Source organism: Kogia breviceps, chromosome 17, assembly GCF_026419965.1.
Source record: "Kogia breviceps isolate mKogBre1 chromosome 17, mKogBre1 haplotype 1, whole genome shotgun sequence".
NCBI lineage: Eukaryota > Metazoa > Chordata > Mammalia > Artiodactyla > Physeteridae > Kogia > Kogia breviceps.
Genome location: NC_081326.1, coordinates 67,615,827 through 67,637,719, shown reverse-complemented (window position 1 = coordinate 67,637,719; position 21,893 = coordinate 67,615,827). Strand labels below are relative to the sequence as shown.

Here is a 21,893-nt window from a genome sequence, read left to right as displayed (position 1 = left end):
TTTGGTGACCATAAGTTTGTTTTCTGTGTCTGTGGGTCTATTTCTGTATCATTGTTTTTAGATTCCACATATAAGCAGCATCATATGGTACTTGTCTCTGTCTGGTTTCCTCCACTTAGTTGGGTAATCGCTAGGTCCGTCCGTGCTGCTGCGAACACCACGCCTGCCTTTCTTGCTCCAAGCAGGCCTGCCACACATTAGCATCCCCCCCGCCGCCCCATTCCAGCTTCTGCTTATGAGTTTCTGCTTCTCCCCCCTTGTCTGAGCCCATCTAGACTCCCCACTGGGTGGGGTTGGGGGCTGGCGAGCAGACATAGAGGGTTCAGTCTATAGACAGATGTCTACCCAGAAGGAGATGGGGGTGAGGGGCCCTGACCCTGCCGTGGGGGGGGGGTGGGATTGACAGAGATGAGATCCAGACAGAAAGCCTGATCGTTCAGTCTGAGCTTGGTGGGTAGGCAGGCCCCTCTCGCTTCCTCAGTGACACCAGTAAACAGAACACAGGCTTCATTTTGGACGGAGATGGGTAAAGGAATCTTGCAAGCATTGCATTTTCTATGCGGGAAAGTGTTGTATAGACTTCAGTGACTTACTTTAAATTCCCACGAGGGAAAAAGTGAGTAATTTTATGGTGACCTTTAGAGGTTTTCAGGCCTTTGAGGAGAAACTTGACCGTGGGGCTTCTTGGCCAGACCTGGACGACCAGGTTGTAGAGCTGCGCCCCGGAGCTGGCAGGGCCTTGGGGGCACCTGAGCAAGGAGTGGTTAGTCCCCAGGCAGGAAGGCGGCCTCCAAGGACCTGACTCAGCATGAGAGGGAGGTGTGGACGGGGTGACGTTGGCTGGCCTGGTCTGAGCCGGTCTCTGAGGATCGTGGCCTGTAAGTTAAGCAGTTAATGGGAGGCGGGAGGGGAAAGACTTAGAGAATCTAAGGTGATGACCTAGGTCAGCAGAAGGACCAAGCCCCCCACCTTTTTCTTTTCTTTTTTTTTTCCTTTTGGCTGTGCTGTGTGACTTGTGGGATTTTACTTCCCTGACCAGGGATTGAACCCGGGCCCTCAGCAGTGCGAGCACAGAGTGCTAACCATTGGACTGTCAGGGAATTCCCGCCAAGCCCTTAACTAGAGCCTGAGGGACTCAAACTGTGTTCCGTGGGTGGTGTTTCTGCCATTGTTTGAAGATGAAGCAACTGAGCCTCAGAGAGGTTAAGTGACTTGTCTAAGGTCACACAGTGAGTGAAAGGAGCTGCCAGAAATTCAAACTCCAGGCTGTTTCTGAAATCACTGCCACTCTGCAAGATGCTTTTTCTTTAGAGATGAACGGGACATGCACAGAACAAGACAACCCACACTGAGTAATGAACGAACGTCCTCATGACAAGTTGCTGGGTCCAGGGGTGGGAAGACATTTTTACAGAGTGCCCCCTCCACCACCTAGGCCCACTTTAGGAAGTAGAGGAAGTAGAGGCCGCCTCTCATTGCATAAGCAGCAGCTGTTATTGTCTGTGTTTCCCCTGTTGTTGTTTACTGGCAGCAGGGAGGGTGAGAAACCACACAAAGTCTAAGGCCTGGAGGGCTCCAGTGGCTCTGCCAGGAAACAGAGACCCCATTTTTCAGACACCCAGTGAGATGTGGTGCAAAGAGCAGAAAATACGTACAGAACTTCTCTGTGGCTCACATTTTTAAGTGAGTGTGTATGAGTTCGTGTTGTAATAAAATAAAGTAAACGAATGTAAGGTTATTATTTATAAATTTTTAGGGGGGCAAGAAGCAGAGAACCTGGTGTTTTGTCCGGGCTCCTCTGCCTCCTGACAGTGTGACCCTGGGGTGTCATTTCACTTCTTGGAATCTCAGTTTCCACTTCTGTAAAATGGGAACGTTGTACTGGGAGTTCTCTAAAATCTTTCTTGACATGAACTCTCCGTAATTATAGATGCTGTCTGTTTATGTTCTGTGTCAAGAGAAGTTTTATCCTAGACTTTTTCCTATGACTTTGAATGAAATTTACACAGCTGGCCGATTTTTCAGTGGAAACATGGTGGCGGTGGCTTTAATTTACATAACAAAGGCTTAACTCTGAGCCACTTTATGGCTTTGGTGGGTGTTAGAAAGCTTTTGGGAGGGACTTGAAAGTCATCTGTAGGGGGAAGAGGCTGTGTTTATGCAGTTCTCTCAACACTGACTTAACCCCTCTGAAGAGTGGGGTCTGTGACCTCAGAGGACAGGATGTGGGTTATAGAACATGAGGTGTCACCCTTGCTCTGGAAAAGCTTATGTAGTCAGCTGGGATGGTTTGGAAAGACTGCTCCTATCTGGTCGAGCGTGCAAGTGCCCGGACCTGGGAGAGATCTCGGAGTAGGTCTGCGTGGCTGGACTGGAGGGTTCCTATGAACGCAGGTCGTCGGGGCCTGTGATGGCAGCTTTGTGAGCTGTGTTCAGGGAGCTTGCATCATAATCCTCAGGCAGTATGGGGCCACTGCAGGATCTGTGTATTACAAAAGGTAACTAGGGACTTCCCTGGTGGTCCAGTGGTTAAGACTCTGGGCTTCCACTGCAGAAGGCACGGGTTCGACCCCTGGTCCGGGAGCTAAGATCCCGCATGCCCCGCTGCGTGGCCAATAAATAAATAAATAAAACTAAAAAAAAAAAAAGCCTTAAAAAATTTTTAAACAAAGAAAAAGAGAGGGCTTCCCTGGTGGTACAGTGGTTGAGAGTCCGCCTGCCGGTGCAGGGGACGCGGGTTCGTGCCCCGGTCCGGGAAGATCCCACGTGCCGCGGAGCGGCTGGGCCCGTGAGCCATGGCCGCTGAGCCTGCGCATCCGGAGCCGGTGCTCCGCAACGGGAGGGGCCACGACAGTGAGAGGCCCGGGTACCGCAAAAAAAAAAAAAAAAAAAGAAAAAGAGAAAGAAAAGGTCACTAGTGGTAGCTTGGGAGATGGAGGGCAAGAGACCGGAGTCTAGGGGTCCAGTGAGAGGGGTGCTCCGTTTGCAGGGAGCGGAGGCTGTAGGGCCTGGAGCCAGCCTCCCGGATGCCACCAGCAAGCTACAAAGTCACAAGAAATGGCAGCCAGGGCAAGAAGCAGGGCCGAGTAGCAACGAGCATCTTCTCACGCACCCACTGAGGAACGTGTCAGTCAGTGCTCTGGGTTGCAAGTGACAGAAACCAAACTCAAGCTGGCCTAGGTTTGAAAAAGTTCATTTACTGTGTCAAGTCACTAAATGGTCAGGGGTGGCTGAACCGGGCCCAACCATATGTTGGCCGGGTTTTGTCTCCCACTGTCTCTTGGTCCTGCTTTCCTCCCTCCTTGTTTCTCAAGCAGTCTCTCCCTGTGAGATGGGTTCAGGCTTTCAGCCTTTCATGTTAACGACCGTGTGTGTGGGCGAGGAGGGCACCCCTTCCTGGTGCCTTCAGCCAAAGTGCTAGAGTGGGTTCTTATTGGCCAGTTAGGATCACATGACCATTCTTGAACCTCGACAGGACTCTTATTTATTTATTTATTTATTTGGCCACTCCGGGTCTTAGTTGCGGCATGCATGCGGGATCTAGTTCCCTGACCAGGGATCGAACCCGGGTCCCCTGCACTGGGAGCGCGGAGTCTTACCCACTGGCGCCAGGGAAGTCCTGAGAGGGCTCTTACTGGCCAGTTTTGGTCACATGCTTGTTCTTGTAGTAGCCACTGATTCTGGAAGAGTCTGTGCTTTGACAGCCCTCCCCTTGGTGATATGCTAACCCCTGGAGCACATGGAGGGGAGGGTCAGGGGATGCCCCAGAGGACACTGGTGCCATCCCAGAGGGACTGGAGGCTGGGCAGGGCAGGAGCCCAGAAGTTTCCTTTTGCCTGGTTACAGTTAGGGTTAGGGTGAGAGGTCAGCACAGACTTTTCCTTTTGCCTGGCCAGGGAGTCTTCTGTGAGTCTTCTGTGACAGTGGTGTCATGACCTCAGGTGGAGTGAGTGGCCCAGAGGGAGGGAGGTGCCATGGTTCCGTGGCCTGTCCTAGGTGCTACTGCCACATGCATCGGTCTCTCCTTCTCTTCCTCCAGCAAACTTTTATTGAGGGCCTTGTCCCTTTTCTGAATCGCTCAGAACGTTATTTGCCTTTTTCATGAGCCTTAACTGTGCCCAGGGGTGATGGTCAGAATGTTTAACATTGGGCACCCATCAGAGTCCTTTCTGGAAGCTTCCACAGTGCCAGATGTTCATCCTTCCCTTGCTGGGTGCCGGGGGAGCTCTTGGAGCTCTGGGGAAGGGCTGGCCGGGGAGAGGGGGTCCGGACAGCAGCTCTTTCCCAACCTGTGTGGAGTCCTTCGGTATCTTAAGGCCTGGGCGCCATGCTGGTATGAAGCAGCTGAAGGCTGCCGGCTAGTTTGGAAGCTCCTGGGGCGGGTCTGGAGGAGCGGCTCCTGGCTCGCCTCCCTCCCCCACTCCTCCTGACTCTCACGCCCTCCGAAGATTTCCAGTGTGCCGTTGAGTTTGTGGAAGTCATGGAGAGAGGCAGGGGAGATTGCGCTGGAAATGGCAGTTTTCTCCTGCTCACCGCACACCCCCAGCTGGGCTGTGTGCTTCCTCAGATCGGCTGCCCTTTCCTCTGAGCGTCAATGAGGCTGCCGCTGCCCACACTTACTCTCGTTGCACCCAAGTTTTTTTTCTCTTTCCTGTGAGCAGTTCAGGTTTACAGGCCTTGGAGAGTGCAAATATTTGACTTTAATTAAGGAAGTCCGGAACGAGGAATAGAAAGAGTTACTTCTCGTTTATTATTTCTGGGGGACTGGGGGTGGGCATGACCTATGATGCCTCCAGCCACCTGGTCCTCCAGGGCGGTGCAGGTACCCCAGAGGCCAGGCCAGGTGCAGTGCGGCGGGCCAGCTGGCCCAGGGTGGCCTGTGGGAAGAGAAAGGCAAGAGGGTGCAGAGTTTAGGGACTTACCGGGTGGCGCAGTGGTTGAGAATCCACCTGCCAACGCAGGGGACACGGGTTCGAGCCCTGGTCCGGGAGGATCCCACCTGCCGTGGAGCAGCTAAGCCCGTGCGCCACAACTACTGAGCCTGTGCTCTAGAGCCCGCCAGCCACAACTACTGAAGCCCGCGTGCCTAGAGCCCGTGCTCCGCAACAAGAGAAGCCACTGCAATGAGAAGCCTGTGCCCCGCAAGGAAGAGTAGCCCCCGCTCGCCACAACTAGAGAAAGCCCGTGCGCAGTAACAAAGACCCAATGCGGCCATAAATAAGTAAATAAAGAGGATGCGGAGTTTGGGGGCTTCTACCATGGGCCCGAATCTGGAGCACGGAGCAGGTGACGAGAAGGGTGGTGCCCGCTACCTGAGTAATACGTACCAGCTGTTAGTACTTCCTGCCGGCTGGTCGTGGTGCCCGTGTGATCCCTTTGACTGATCTCACTGAATAATCCTCTCCACAAACGTGAGTGGCAAATATCATCATCCCCATTTACAGCTGAGGAAGCTGAGCCTAGAGAGGTTAAGGAATGTGTCCAGGACCACCCAGCTACTCAGTGGCAACTTGGGTATGTCAGGCTCCAATGCTGGGCTAAAAACCAACCCCCTGTATAGTGCCCAAGGGGTTTTCTTAGACTCCATGGGCTGTTTTGAGGACAGGTGAGGGGTCCTATAAATCAGAGCCCGAGGATACTAGATGAGAGTTTACCCGGGCGGTCAGAGCCTGCGTATTGGCTGCAGGAGGGAGAGGAGAGAGCGTGGGTGAGGGTAGAGGAAGCAGTGGGCCTCAACCTGGGGTGTCAGGGAGGGAATGAACCCAGGCACCCAGAGCTCCTGTCCCAGCCCTGCTACCGCACCATGGGCCTGGGGTGAGTCATACCGTCTCTAGGTTCTGGTTTCCTTTTCACTGAAATGAGGGTAACGGCCATAATGACAGCATTTACTGTGGGCTTCCTCAGTGCTGCGGCCAGCCCGGGGACCCCAGGACGGAGAGGTGTATGGATTAGGGCTTCTGGTCACGGGTGCTCAGGGCCTAGGGCGGAAGGAGAACCTTCCCCACCGACGCTGCACGTGAGACGTGGGGCAGGTCAGCCCTGGTGAACCGGAAGGCTCTCTGCCAGTTGGGGCTGGAGGGAGGGGAGCAGCTCGTGTCCCAGCTCTGGTGGCGGGGCCCTGCTGCCATCTGACTGTTGTCCCTGCAGCCAGAGGGAGGGACCCGTTGACAAGCGACTTCTTTCCCCAGCCCGAGCGCTGCCCTAGACGATCCTCATCAGAGCCACCTTCCCGAGCCCTCAGATGAAAGATACCAAGTCCCGGCCGGGCGGCGTAGTCGCCCGGTTCCCAGTCTGGGGAGCACTGTTGCTAAAGAGCTCCCCCGGGCTTCCCTGGTGGCGCAGTGGTTGAGAGTCTGCCTGCCGATGCAGGGGACGCGGGTTCGTGCCCCGGTCCGGGAGGATCCCACGTGCCGTGGGGCGGCTGGGCCCGTGGGCCGTGGCCGCTGAGCCTGCGCGTCCGGAGCCTGTGCTCCGCAACGGGAGAGGCCACAACAGTGAGAGAGGCCCGCGTACTGCAAAAAAAAAAAAGCTCGGGCTTCCCTGGTGGCGCAGTGGTTGAGAGTCCGCCCGCCGATGCAGGGGACGCGGGTTCGTGCCCCGGTCCGGGAGGATCCCACGTGCCGTGGGGCGGCTGGGCCCGTGGGCCGTGGCCGCTGGGCCTGCGCGTCCGGAGCCTGTGCTCCGCAACGGGAGGGGCCACAACAGTGAGAGGCCCCCTTACCGCAAAAAAAAAAAAAAAAAAAGCTCCCCAGGTGATTCTGATCCGCAGCCTGCTTCTCCGGGGACCTGCCGCCCATTCCTGCCAAGCGGATGGATTCCTTAGGGCCGGGGAGAGGTTCCAGAAACCAGATGCCTCAGGGGCTTCGCCACTGCTCCTGGTTCCCAGCTCATTACTGCGTCCCGACCCTTCCGAGAGGCAGCAGGGCTGGCGTTCTCCGTAGACGTGCAGGACGCGGATGTCCCCAGTGAGCCCCGAGCCCCTGGGCGCCAGCAGCTGGCCTGGGGCGCACGTGAGCCCTCTGGGGCACCTGGGCTTCCTCTGGGCACTGCTTCCTCCCTGTTCTGGGAAGAGCCTGGATCCCTACCCCTGGGACTGTGTAGGGCCACTCTCAGGTGACCTAGCACAGTATCTCCCAGTACCCAGTGCCTGCTGCCCCAGTGGGACTCAGTGACAGCCAGCCACAGGCCTGGGACAGAAATCAAGTAGGACAGCCGTGGCAGTTTAGAATCTGAATTCGAACCTGACAGGGGTGTTGGAGGATGCTCTTGCACTCTTGAGTTCAGAATCAGATTTTTCTAGCATTTTTACATAGATTTGGTTTCTCTGCTTCTAGAGAAATCCTAGTTCTTGAAGTTCTACTAGGGCCAGCCACTTTCTGAACATTGTGTCATAGTAAATTTGCAAGGATTACAGAGGGAGAAACAAGCCACCCCAAGGAGTTGTGGCACATTTGCAAATGACTTGAGTCAGGATTCGAACCAAGGTCGGTCTGACTTCAAAGCTCATTTCTGTGCACAGAGATGGACTGTAGTTCCAATTATGTAAAATCAGAGCTGAGCTGTTCCATACGGTGGCTGCTGGCCACGTGGGGCTATTTAAATAGAAATTAATAAAAATTAAACATAATTAAAAACTCAGTTACACTTAGCCAGAGCTCAGCTGCTCCGTAGCCACATGGGTCTGGTGCTGTGGTATTGGACAATGTAGGTATAGAACATCTTCAGCACTGCAGAAAGTTCTATCAGATAGTGCTGAGCTAGAGTCACTGAATGGCACAGACAGGGCTCCGGGCCTGGCATGTATGGCCGAGGACGGTTAGAGGAGGGGACGTGGGGAGCGGGCCGTCTCACCCTGTTGGCATCCACTATTAGCGTCCCCGGCTGTCCTGATTTGCCTGAGACTGAGGGGTTTCCTGAGACTTGGGACTTGCTTTGTTAAAGCTGGAAAATTCCCAGGCAACCTGAGATGAGTCAGTTACTCTGTTTACTGCACAGTGTCCCTGTAGATATCACGCCTGTGCTCAGGTCCAGGACACAGAGATGAACAAAAAGCTGCTGAAAGTTTGGGGGGGAGCTAGCTGATTGAGTGGCCGCATCATTCAGGTAAAATGGGAAGCGGGCTCTTAGAAAGGGGAGCATCAGGTGCGGTGTACCCTGAAGCCTCTCTGAAGTGGGGTACACCCGGGCTGAGAGTGCACGTCTGGGATGCAGTTAACCAGGTGAAGGAGTTTGGAAGCGTGCAGAAACTCAGTGATCAGTCCCGGGTAGTTAGGAGTTGGGAATCTTGGGAGATGGTTCTGACTCTGCTGGGATCCTGCTGTCCTCACCACAGGCATGTTCCTTTCCTTCCTTGCTTCAGATTCTCTCACCTGTAAAACCAAGCAGTTAGACCAGATACCCTCAATAATATTCTCTAGCTCCACCAATGTCACCTTTTCAAGTAAACTGTGATATGTCTTTAAAGGTAACACAGCCCTACACTGACAAAGTGTTTGATAATCGGTTCCCTTCTGGTTCAGAAACAACATCTTTACCTTGCTTCTCTGTTTTTTTTTTTTTTTTTTTAAATAAATTTATTTAGTTTATTTATTTTTGGCTGTGTTGGGTCTTCATTGCTGCACGTGGGCTTTCTCTAGTTGTGGTGAGCGGGGGCTACTCTTCGTTGCCCTGCGCGGGCTTCTCATTGCAGTGGCTTCTCTTGTTGCAGAGTATGGCCTCTAGGCGCGCAGGCTTCAGTAGTTGTGGCGTGCAGGCTCAGTAGTTGTGGCTCGCAGGCTCAGTAGTTGTGGTGCGCGGGCTTAGTTTCTCCGCGGCATGTGGGATCTTCCTGGACCAGGGCTCAAACCCGTGTCCCCTGCATTGGCAGGCAGATTCTTAACCACTGCGCAACCAGGGAAGTCCCTTGCTTCTCATTAATGAGCTTCTTTCCTCTTCTCCAGTTTGAAAAGGGTAGGGCTAGGGTTAGCCCACAGGATTGAGGTTTTCCTGAGAGGGTGTTAAGTCTGGCTGTTCAATTCCCAAGAGGTCTTTTCCTTCCTTGTTCACCTTCTTTCTTTATTTATTTATTTTAATTGTTGAAGTACAGTTGGTTTACAATGTTGTGTTAATTTCTGCTGTACAGCAGTGACTCAGTTATACATATATATATATTCTTTTTCATATCCTTTTCCATTATGGTGTATCACAGGATATTGAATATAGTTCCTGTGCTATACAGTAGGACCTTGTTTTTTATCCATTCTCTATATGAGTTAGCATCTGCTAATCCCAAACTCCCAATCCATCACTTCCTCCCTCCCTCCCTCTTGGCAACCACAAGTCTGTTCTCTGTGTCTGCCTTCTTCACCTTCTTGTTAGATTTCTTAACTCAGTGGTGTGCTGAGCTGCAGCATAAAAAGAAAAAGAAAGACCACTTATTTTTATTTATTTTAAAAATATTTATTTATTTATTTCATTGCACCGGCTCTTAGTTGCAGCAGGCGGGCTCCTTAGTGTGGCTCCAGGGCTCCTTAGTTGTGGCATGTGAACTCTTAGTTGCGGCATGCATGTGGGATCTAGTTCCCTGACCAGAGATCGGACCCAGGCCCCCTTCATTGGGAGCATGGAGTCTTATCCACTGTGCCACCAGGGAAGTCCTCCAGACCACTTATTAAAGTACACAGTAATAATTAATGTTATTAGTTTAAAGAAATAATTGGTTAAAGCTTTAAAATATTTTGAACATTTACCAACATGTAAGCACTCTACTATGTAGCGTCTCCACTCCTCCTAAATGAGGGATTTTTTTTTTAAGGTTAAAGGCAAATTTATTACCTGGACATAGAGTTGCAAATACTACAGCTTCATTAAAAATATTGTAAAATATATAAGCAGTAGATCATGATACTCTGGAAAAAAGTGTAAGATGTGTATACATCTTCAGCTGAAATCAGCCTGTGCAAGGAGAATGGTTAAGCAACATGTAGAAACTATGTTTTGGATTTTATCCTGCTTCAGAATTCGACCCTGAAAATGGCTCATTGTTCCAGGAGAGGAGGGATGTAGAGGGAAATGATAATAAACGTTATTGCTGAGTATTATCTTTGAAAGAGAACAGCTGAGTACAATAGCAGTATCTCCCCAAATCTCAGGCCCTGGATTTGGGAGAAAGGTGAGCTCTGGAGTCAGGTCAGAGTCCTTCCACTTAGAGGGTTACCACCTCAGGGAAGACAGTATGTGAATAAAAGAAGCTCGACTACATGCATACCTTGTTTTATTGTGCTTTGAAGATACTGCGTTTTTTACAAGTAAAGATTTGTGGCAACCCTGTGTTGTCAGATAATACAAAGTGGCATAGGATTTAGTGTGGCATAAGTTTAGGTGATGGGCGTCGAGAGGGTGGTGTGATTGATGAAAGCTGCAGTAGTTAGCTTAACATTGTCGACAACCATTTATCTATGTGCTTATTTATTTTTCTTTCTTAATTTCTGGTTCTAAATATTTAGGGCTGCCCGGTGACCCTATCCTTTGCATTTCCTTGTTGCCCTTGGGTCAGAGTCACACTGTGTCATGGTAGCCAATCCACACTCTCCTTGGAGCCTGAGATCCTTGAAGATGGGAACTCTGTCCTCGTGTCCATCTCTCTGGCACCTTTGGAGCTGCCTGGCATGTGACAGTCAGTCATGACATTCTTATTGAGCAAACCAAGTTATTACTAGCCAAAGGCCCATGTGTGTTCACTTTCGACTTCGTTGTTTTAGTTGTCAAGGCTGCTATAACAAAATGCCACAGACTGGGAGCTTATAAACAACAGACATTTATTTCTCACTGTTCTGGAGGCTGAAAATCTGAGATCCGGGTGCTAGCATGGTTGGTTAAGGGCCCTCCACCCATGACAGAAGGAGTGAGGGAGCTGTCTGGTGTCTCCCTTATAAGGGCACTAATCCCATTCGTGAGGGTTCTACGCCCATGACCTCCCAAAGGCCCCACCTCCTAATACCATCACATTGAGGGCTTAGGATACCAACATTGGAATTGGGGGGGGGACATAAACATTCAGACCAATAGTGCTTGTTATTGACATGTAATATGCATATAAAGAAGGGCACGTCATGATTATTTTTGCATGTATGTTGACTTAAAACATGAAATGGCAGATGTTTGGAGATAGAAGGCAAAGAGAAGCAAAGGGTAGCGTGCTCAGGTGTGAGCTATGGAAGGGTCTCCCGATAACAGTGTGAATCCTGAACCGAACACAGCAGATCTTCCAGCCCAGCTGCTGAATGCCTCTTCTGCTAGCACAACCTGAGACACTTGCGGACTGGCGTAATTCATCCCAGCAGGGCAACAAGAGGTTTGGAAAGGGCTTCCCTTCCCTGGTGGCGCAGTGGTTGGGAGTCCGCCTGCCGATGCAGGGGACGCAGGTTCGTGCCCCGGTCCGGGAAGATCCCACATGCCACAGAGCGGCTGGGCCCGTGAGCCGTGGCCGCTGAGCCTGCGTGTCCGGAGCCTGTGCTCCACAACGGGAGAGGCCGCAACAGTGAGAGGCCCGCCTACCGAAAAAAAATAAAAAAAGTTTGGAAATGTTCTAAATAAGACCTCCTCATCCTGATTAAGAAATTATATATATATTTTTAAAACAGATTTTTGGTTTCTTAGTTAGAACTGAAGGGTAATGTGAACATATAGAAAAATCGCCTTCCTTCCTTTCCGCGCCAGATAAGGGTCCATACGGCTTTGTTCTGGATTCCCGTCGTAACTTAAAGGGAAACTTTCACAATGTCCGGAGCCCTTGATGTCCTGCAAATGAAGGAGGAGGATGTCCTGAAATTCCTTGCAGCAGGACCCCACTTAGGTGGCACCAACCTTGGCTTCCAAATGGAACAGTACACCTACAAAAGGAAAAGTGATGGCATCTACCTCATAAATCTGAAGAGAACCTGGGAGAAGCTTCTGTTGGCAGCGCGTGCCACTGTTGCCATTGAAAACCCAGCTGATGTCAGTGTCATGTCCTCCAGGAATACTGGCCAGCGAGCTGTGCTGAAGTTTGCTGCTGCCACTGGAGCTCCTCCTATTGCTAGCCGCTTCACTCCCGGAACCTTCACTAAGCAGATCCAGGCAGCCTTCCGGGAGCCAAGACTTCCGGTGGTTACTGATCCCAGGGCTGACCACCAGCCTCTCCCAGAGGCCTCTTACGTTAACCTGCCTACCATTGCTCTGTGTAACACAGGCTGTCCTCTGTGGTATGTGGACATTGCCATCCCATGCAACAACAAAGGAGCTCACTCAGCGGGTCTGATGTGGACGCTTGCCCGGGAAGCTCTGCGCATGCGTGGTACCGAGTCTCGCGAACACCCCTGGGAGGTCGTGCCTGATCTCTGCTTCTACAGAGATCCTGAAGAGATTGAAAAGGAAGAGCAGGCGGAAGCTGAGAAGGCTGTGACCAAGGAGGAATTTCAGGGTGAACGGACCGTTCCAGCTCCTGAGTTCCCTGCTGCTCAGCCGGAGGTGGCGGACGGGTCCGAAGGTGTGCACGTGCCCTCTGCGCCTGTTCAGCAGCTCTGCGCCGAAGCCCGGAGTGCTCACCTGCCACTGAACACTGGTCTGCAGCTCCCACTGCTCGGGCCGCTGAGTGGTCTTAAACTGTTCTTCCACGAACTCTTAAAATGGAAATAGGTTGACGGAAAATAAACAGTTTCTAAAAGAAAAGAAAAAAAGAAAAATCGCCTTCCTAATTCAAGGTCAGGGAGGCAGTGGTAGGGAAAAGTCGGATTAAGAGACCACTTTGAACTAATTGCACTGTTAGCATTTTCAAGTGGCTGTGGAAATTGCTGAGTGTTCACAAGTTACTTTTGCAGGGCCCCCTTGAACGTGCAAGATAAGTTAGCTACCTGTGCAGTGATCACATTTAATATTTTTTTCACAAATGTATAGAAAGAATTGATGTGCTTAAAAGTCTGTTTTTATAAGTTTGTTAAATATTGCCCATGTAACTTCTTTACGTTCTTGCTAAGTCCTCCAGATAGTATAAAATAAGTTTCAACCGAAGTTATAAGGATTATCATGAATTCTTATAAATAGCTAACATTTGTTGAGTATTTAGTATGTATTAGCCACTGTTCTGGGGGCAAGTTTTATTAAATAAGTGATTAAGGGTTGTTGGAAATACTACAGAGCTTGTGTAATTGAACAGGATTATGGGTATGCGTTTCTAATTTTATTAACAGGGATAGAATGAATCATGGCTAAGAAAAAACAGCATGTGATAAGCAAGCCAATAAAATTACAAGATGAATTTACTGAGGAGAAGGAGTAACTATTTGAGTTATTATTTTTTTGTTTAATTAACATTTATTGTCTTCTGGGTAACAGGCCCTGTTAGGTACTTTTAACTTTTACATCTGCTGTTTTGTTTAATTACGATGCGTTTTTCACTTCCAGATAAGATTTCCCATGGGCTTCCTCTGACTAATGAGTTATCCTAGGTCCGTGCTTCACAGCCCTGTTTGCACCGTACAATCACCTGGGGACCTTTGGAAAACGGTAGTGCTGGGGTTTCATCCTTAGAGAGTCTGTTTAATTGTGCAGGCTTGGGATTCGGCGGCAGTAGTTTTAAAGGTTTTCCTCCCTCCACTGTGGGCTCTGGTTGAGGCGGGGTGAGAGCCACTATGCTGGGCTGTTTGAGATGTTATTTCACTGGCAGAAAAATATTGCCTTAAACTCTTCAGCAATAAGCAACTATTGCAAACTTTGGGAGTTTGCTGTGCCAGGTGGATATAAGTGAAACACCTGCTTTCCTTTGTTTCCTATTAACTGGGATATGGGAAGTGTCAGAATAATGATTAAATGAAGCAGGCTAGAAAATGTCACCCTCAGTGTCTCAGACCCAGAATTTCCAGGTGCACTTAATTTCTCACCTGGGTTTTGCTCTGGGGTGGTTTCAGAAAAATCATGCCAGTGACTTGCATACTAAGTGTTTTTTGTTTTTTGTTTTTTAAGAAAAAAGTACTCTAAGGAACTTCTACACTAAAGGAAATTCCTTTAAATGAAATACATATGTATGTACACAGTATAGATCTGTGAATAAAAACTTTAAGAGAACCCAGGAATTATGAGGAATTCTTTTGATGGAGGGGTTATATAGGTCGAAATGGCCTCCTTAAAAGTCGTGTTTGCTGTCACAGTAAAGTTAATGTCAAAACATTAAAAAAACAAGAGGGAACTAAGTGGTTTGGTGAGCTCAACTTTTCTTTAAAAGTTCTTATAGCCTGAGATCCCATAATAGAGATTTAACCTAGAAAATGATCCACAATCCAAGAACATATTCAATCCCTGAACATTTTTTTAGTCACCTTCATAAATAGATTTGTTTCAGTGGGAACTTTTAGTCCTGCCTAGAAAATCCCAGGAGTTGTGAAAGTGTGGTGTAGTTGGCGGTCAGGTAAAGGAAAGATTCCGTTAGACCTGCCAACATTAAGCAGTGTCCCCTAAAATAAGCAGTGTTTCTGGTAGGTGTGACTAGATAGCCTTCCATTTAAGAACGTTGTCCCCCTTTTAAAAACATTATATTGCATTTGCTTAGAGACCTTGGGCAAGTCATATCATTCTTTCGGACCTGAGGTTCTTCACTGGTAAATAAGGGGGGCTGTTAGTTTTCCGATGGGGCTTTGCTGAGCACCTGGAGTGGCTTAGAGAGCCCTGGCGGACGAGTGTCGAGCTGGCACCTCCCTGGGTCTCTGGGTTTCCCGCTCTGGCCTCAGACAGAGCTGTTGTCTGGGGCACCTCTGGATGGATGCTCATTTGCAGAGAGAGGAAATCCTTTGGTTCTGCATGTGTTTTTGAGGACCTACTGTAAGTTAGGAAGAATACCAGGTGCTAGGGACACCAGGATATGACCAAAACAGAGTGTGAGCCCTCAGGAAGCTTGACGTGTCCTGGAGCAGACAGACAGGGACACAGATAATTCCAGTGTTTCTTCAGCTAGGTCAGGGACTGGGTGGGAGAAGGGTGGTCAAATGACTGACTGTCTATGTGAGCCCTGGGTGTATTGTTTTAGAAACAAATGACAAGTAGAGGACAGTTCCCTCCTTGAGTCACTGCCTAGTCACTCTCAAAGGGAAAAGAAAGAGGAAGGAGGAGGGCCCATGTGAGATGCTTGGGACTTTCCTTGTGCCCTGGAGTGGACTCAGGGACTTGGCCGTGCTGGTGAAAGGGCTATCGGGAAAAGAGGAGGATCTGGGCTCTCAGAAGACCACAGAATTAGCCCTTAGGACTGGGAGGGACCCTGGGAGGTCATCTAGTCCAGGCAAGTTACCCTGGCAAGCCCACCTGCCTACATATCCAGGTCTACATATCCTATGTCTCTCTTCCTACCTCTCGTGCTTGACCTTGTAAACCAGCAGTTTGGTCTGTGGGCCTTTGCAAGTGCTGCCAATTCTGCTTGGATCCCCTCGGTCGGGCAAATTCGAACTTGTCTTTTAGTTCTCAGCTTAGATAACACCTCCCTGGGGAAGTCTTATACCCATCACTTTCCATCCCCTGCTGAATTAATTAAATTCCCTTTCCTGTGATTGCCCAGCACCTGTACTCACCCCTGTTGTAATACTTCTTGTTACTCCATTGTAATTGCATGTCAGCCTGTAACTGCCCCACTAATCGATGAGAGCCCTTTGTGGCTGGGATGGTTTAATTCCTGGAATTATTCCCATGGCCACATGCTTGGTACATCGTAGGTGCTCAGTAGATAGTTCTTGAATGAATGAGTGTCCTCACTTGACAGCAGCGGCTGCAGGAGCTCAGAGAGGTTCAGTGACTTGACCAAAGTCACACAGCTCTGGGAGACCGAGACGGGACTAGAGCCCATGCTATGAGTCTAAAAAGGAGACAAGATCAGATCCAGTTTCTGGAGTCATGGTCCTGGTTCTCTCTGCCCATATAGAGGAAGTGAAAGAAAGTCACCCTTGTTTTGAGATGAACACTTTCCTTCTAGGGGAGACATACTCTATCTCCTGGGTTTGTCTCTAAGTGATGCAAAGACCAGCTTACTCTTCATGTTCTTAAAATAAAACCAAACAAAGAGTTTTGGGGGCTTCCCTGGTGGCACAGTGGTTAAGAATCCACCTGCCAATGCAGGGGACACGGGTTCAAGCCCTGGTCCGGGAAGATCCCACATGCCGTGGAGCAGCTAAGCCCCTGTGCCACAACTACTGAGCCTGTGCTCTAGAGCCCGTGAGCCACAACTACTGAGCCCACGTGCCACAACTACTGAAGCCTGCACATCTAGAGCCCGTGCTTCGCAACAAAAGAAGCCACTGCAATGAGAAGCCCGCGCACCGCAACGAGTAGCCCCCACTCACCGCAACCAGAGAAAAGCCCGTGTGCAGCAACAAAGACCCAACGCAGCCAAAAAAATAAAATAAAATAAAGTAAAAATAGTTCTTTAAAAAAAGTTTTGTGAGAGTGAGTTAGTATGCTTTTTTCCAATTTCTAGGACTTTCACCCAGGACCCTAAAATTTTTCCCAAGTAAACAGCTTGTCCTGTTTTCTGTTTTGTAAATCTGGTCAAAGAATCAGAAGGAAAGAGAAAAAAGTCCTTTATGTAGCTGCAAGACATAGCGAGTGGAGTCAGAATTGTCATCATGTCTCTGGGCATCTGTGTGTGCGTGTGTGTTGTGTGGTGTGTGCACGCGCATACGCACAGAGTATGGAGCGTGTGCACACATGTGAGGTCTTAGCTTGTGAGTATGTTTAAATGGTTCTTAAATGAAATCCCCCTTTTCTTTGGCCACTGGGCAGTTTTGTGATTTTTCTTTAAAAGAGAATTTTAAGCCACACTCAGGCAGCAACAGAAAGAAAACCTGTACTGGTGAACAGGAGGATTGCTGGCAAAGTAGCAGGAGTGGTTGACATCATTGGCTGATAATGTTCTCCCACGACAATTAGGAAGGGTCCCCAAACCTTTTGTGAATAAAGTGAGGCTGGTTAAGTGGCTTCCGGTAGTCTCAGCCCCCGATGAAAAGCAAAGAGAAAACACTAAGGCAGCTGAAGATTTAATCAAAATTAAGGCCAGAAGAGGGCATTCTTCCAGGCAATAATAAGAGCGTCTAGACACTGCAGATCTTGCTCCTATCTTCACACTAAATGCTGGTGAATGGGTTCGAATGGGATATTGTTTAACTATGGTTTTATGAAGACTCCCTTTGATTCATAAGTATTTGTCACTGAGAGATTTTGAGAGTGACAAGGATGGTGTAATGTACATGTTTGTTTTCCTTTCTCTGCGGTGTAGAAACCTAAAGCAGGAAGCGATTCAGGGGTAGAATGACTAAGACCAGTTCAAACTCAAGTTGAGCTGAGTGTTTTGCTGAGACCAAGACTTGCTGAGGTACCCCAGAGTTCCAGCATCTTTTATCTTAGAATTCTGAGTCTGAAAGGACAGCCAGGCCCCACCTTCTATGTCCCTGGGACAATGCAGTCCAGCCAAACTGTGCCTCCATCAGAGGAGTTTGATTTGGGTTTGCTCTTTACTTGCTGTGCAACCTTCAGCAAGTTACTTGACATCTCTGAATCTCCATTTCCTTTTTTTTGGAATCTTCATTTCTTTATTTGTAATACACAAGACTATTTTGAACATTAAATGAGAAAAACGTTTGTGAAACATGCTCTGTAAACTATAATGGTCGGGAGAAATGTTATTTGGATTGAAATGCTATTGGATAGAAATGCTATACTGGGTTGTTATTCCTGGTACAGGAAAAAAACAACAGTGGTTAGGATTTACTGGAGGCTTTTTTGTGTGCTGGAAACTTGTGACTTGCTTAATCCTTGCTCTAACTCTGTTTTACAGGGGAAGAAACTGAGGCCTGGAGTTTGAGTAATTCGTTCAAGGTTACCAAGTTGGTAAGTAACAGAGCTGGATTTGACCACCTGGCTTCAGAACTAAGAGCTTCATTTGAATTATCTTAAGCTTCGCAACAGCCCTAGAAAGTTGAGGTTCAAAGAAGAGAAGTAACCTTGCCCAAGTTCATTCCACTGGTAAGGGGTTGTCTTAGTCCGTTCAAGCTGCTGTAACAGAGTACCATAGACTGGGTGGCATATATACAACAGAAATTTAATTCTCACAGTGCTGGTGTCTGGGAAATCCAAGATCAAGGTGCTGGCACGTTCGGTGTCTGGTGAGGCCCACTTCCTGGTTCTTTGTGTTATAACTTCACATGGTGAAAGGGGCAAGAGAGCTTTCTGAGGTCTTTTTTATAAGGGTACTAATCCCATCCATGAGGGCTGCGTCCTCATGGCCTAATTAATCACTTCCCAGAGGCCCCACCTCCAGATACCATCATATGGGGGGTTAGGTTCCAACATATGAATATTGCGGGGGGGACGGACACACACAGTCCATTGCGGGGGTCGATTCAGTGTTCCCACGCAGCAGTCTGGCTCGAGAACTAGTGCTCTTAACCACTGTAAACTTGCTGCTCTTGTAAGGCCCCTCACAGAAAACCAATTCTGTGAGCCTGGGTGCCCTCTACCCGCAAAAGGGCACTTCCCTTTTCTGCCCTTTCCCTAAGCTTCCTGGTACCCTCACTGCCCTCCATTTGACTGTCCAGTCTCTGGAGAGGTTTAGCCATAGCATGGAGACAGAACTGGTAGAATGTTATCCAGCAGTCTCTCCTGCATACCTTTAACTTACTTTAGTTGGGGTATGACTTACAGACTGCATAATGCACATCTTTTTAAAAAATTTTAATTTTATATTGGAGTATAGTTGATTAACAATGATGTGTTAGTTACAGGTGTACAGCAGAATGATTCAGTCATACCCATAGAATGCACACATCTTAATCATACATCTTGATGAATTTTTAACGTGTTACACTCATCGAGCCGCCACTCAGATCAGGATACATGGTATTCCCATCACATAAGTTCCCTCATGCCCCTTTGCTGTTAGCACTGCCCCTGGAGATAGCCACTATTCTGACTTATAGAAGTCAGATCATGTCGATCATAGCATAGGTTCCTGCTTCTATCCTATCCAGATCCATATATACTTGCTCCACAGAAACAAAATAGAGGGCTTCCCTGGTGGCTCAGTGGTTAAGAATCCGCCTGCCAATGCGGGGACACGGGTTTAAGCCCTGGTCCGGGAAGATCCCACATGCCGCGGAGCAACAAAGCCCATGTGCCACAGCTACTGAGTTTACGCTCTAGAGCCCGCGAGCCACAACTACTGAGCCCGCGTGCTACAACTCCTGAAGCCCGTGCACCTAGAGCCCACACACCGCAACGAAGAGTGGCCTCCGCTCACTGCACTCGCTGCAACTAGAGCAAGCCCACACGGAGCAGTGAAGACCCAATGCGGCCAAAAATAAAATAAATAAAACAAACAAACAAAAACAAAATAGAGGTAAAAATCGCACTTTAAATAGCGTGGGTGACCCTGTCTTTCCACCAAGCGGACATCTCTCTTGGAGCGGGCTGAATGGGAGACACAGATCTGCTGTCCCTTCTGTTGGTCTTTGTTCTGATGGCTTTTTAGGGGGTGAGCATCTTGTGCTAGTGGATGTGTTTCTCATATTTATAGATTTTAATTATCATACAACATGGCCCCGAAATCCAAGCCGGCTATTTCTCCTTATGCTCCACCTAAGAAACCCAATCCGGTGCTGAAGAAAAAACTGGCTGTGTTGCACTTAATGAGAGATGGTTTGTCCGTCTCCATGATGAGGCTTCGTTATGGGATGTTCAAGGGGAATTTGGATGCCCTTCCGCTTTCATATTACAAGTAGACTTTAGAGGCTAACCCTTGAGTAAGAGGCAGTTGTAATGTGGACAGAACTCCAGCCTGGGTAAGTGGGTGTATTAGACTTGGTGATCTGGAACACTTCTGGCAACATGGCAGACTGACTTGTGTGACTCCTTCCTGATAGGAGCACAGAGTTGACTGAAATACAACACCTGTATCTAGGGGAGCTCATCAGAAAGGGAAGTCCACAAGTGTCACAAATGAAGAGAGAAATCTAAGCCAGATGGTTATGTGAGCTGAAAGCATGACAGCTTATGGGGCTTTTGCACCCGGATGGAGGCTGTAGAGTCTGGGAGTTAAGGTTTTAAGACCACAGTGGGTCTAGAAATGAGACCTGGGTCCAAGGTGGACTTGAGTGCCCAGGAGCATTAAACATTACACGTCTTCATGAAAAGGGGCTAGAAAAACTCCACTGTCTGGAGAAACAGAGAGGAAGCTTGTTTTGAGTGGAAAAAAGTCACCAGCAAGAAATGAAAAACCTGGGGCTGTACCATATGTGGTTGTGGAATCTATATGGTTATTGTCGTGAGATATGAGAACTCCTCACGCTGAGAAATTAATATAAAAACTGGCTGCCTACTGTGGGAATCCCTAACACAAACACACAATCACTGCACAAGGAGTGATTCAACAACCCAGACCTAACAGGACTCTTACAGAAAGAACCCTAGGATGAGTTCACAATTAAATCATATGGACTACTCAGGAAATGAATGACTTTGAGTTGAAAGTAATAGAACCATCTAAAAGAGACTAGAAGATAGTATACATATATTTTTTAAAGTATCATTTTTTCATTTTAACTATTATTTTTTAAAATTTATTTATTTTTGGCTACGTTCAGTCTTCGTTGCTGAGCGCAGGCTTTCTCTAGTTGTGGAGAGTGGGGGCTACTCTTCGTTGCGGTGCACGAGCTTCTCATTTTGGTGGCTGCTCTTGTTGCAGAGCACAGGTTCTAGGTGCACAGGCTTCAGTAGTTGTGGCATGTGGGCTCAGTAGTTGTGGCTCGTGGGCTATAGAGTGCAGGCTCAGTAGTTGCGGCACATGGGCTTAGTTGCTCTGTGGCATGTGGGATCTTCCCAGACCAGGGATCGAACCTGTGTCCCCTGCATTGGCAGGCAGATTCTTAACCACTGTGCCACCAGGGAAGTCCCAAGCCAGTATATTTTCAAATGACTAAATATGATTCAAAAATGTAATGAAAGATGGAAAAAGAATAGGTTGATTTGAAAAGCTGCCACATGGAAATGAAAAAGAGTCATTGAAATTAAAACCTAACAAGGGCTGACAGACTAGACATAGTGAAAGAGATAATTAGTGAACTGGAAGATAATAATAACAGTTTACATTTGTTAAGTCCTTAATATGTGCCAGACACTGTTCTGTGTCCTTGCATTAACTCATTTAATCTTGAGAACAAAATTATAAGGAAGGCATTATCATTATCATCTGTATTTTACAGATGAAGAAACTGAGGTGTAATAGTTCAAGCCACTTGCCCAAAGTCACGGAGCTGGTAATGATGGAGCTGGGATTTGACCCCCGGTTGTCTAGTGTAGCCTAGAGTCTGTGTTTGCAATTACTACACTGTAGAAAATCATCAAGAATAAGCACTAAGTGATAAAGAGATGGGAATATGGTAGAGAGGCATGAAGGAGAGAAGGAGAGGGTACTACTTAGGTCTCAGCACAGGGACTAGGGGAGAGGCATCATTAGAAGACAGAATAATCAGCTGTCTCTTCAGATCTCCTCCAGTCCTTAGGTTCCAAGAACTTGTGACCCTATTGAGGGCAGAAATGTTCAAAGAAGAGTAGCAGAGCCTCAGTTTCCACTATAGTATGAATTGATGGGCTGATGTTTGACAAAGGTCTCTCTGGGGGAAAGAAAAGAAGCCCTGACTGTAGCATTTACCGATGTCTATGGTATAAATACTTCCACCACGATCAAGTTCAAGCTACCGACATAATGTCAGTGAACATGGCCTTGGGAAGAGATGTGCGAGGTTGGCTCTTTGGAGCCAGTCTGAGCCAGCTCAGGAAACCAGTGGGTCTGACATTCATTCTGTTTTAAGCTCTGATCTCTGGGTTGTGCATCCAAGGGGCAGAATTTT

The 21,893-nt window shown here is 48.5% G+C and overlaps 1 protein-coding gene and 1 pseudogene across 15 annotated transcripts in view; both read left to right on the top strand.

Moving 5' to 3' along the window:
• Window positions 1-21,893, top strand: part of CYRIB (CYFIP related Rac1 interactor B) — a 156,294-nt gene that overhangs the window by 23,352 nt on the left and 111,049 nt on the right. For 12 of the 15 annotated variants that reach the window (XM_067018017.1, XM_067018020.1, XM_067018021.1 and 9 more), the window contains one exon: window positions 17,825-17,877. The gene's annotated coding sequence lies outside the window, so the exon portion shown is untranslated. Of the gene's footprint in view, window positions 1-17,824; window positions 18,013-21,893 lie in introns of all 15 variants that reach the window. The other 3 variants (XM_067018027.1, XM_067018022.1, XM_067018033.1) reach the window with 1 other exon arrangement.
• Window positions 11,701-12,620, top strand: LOC131743807 (small ribosomal subunit protein uS2 pseudogene; annotated as a pseudogene).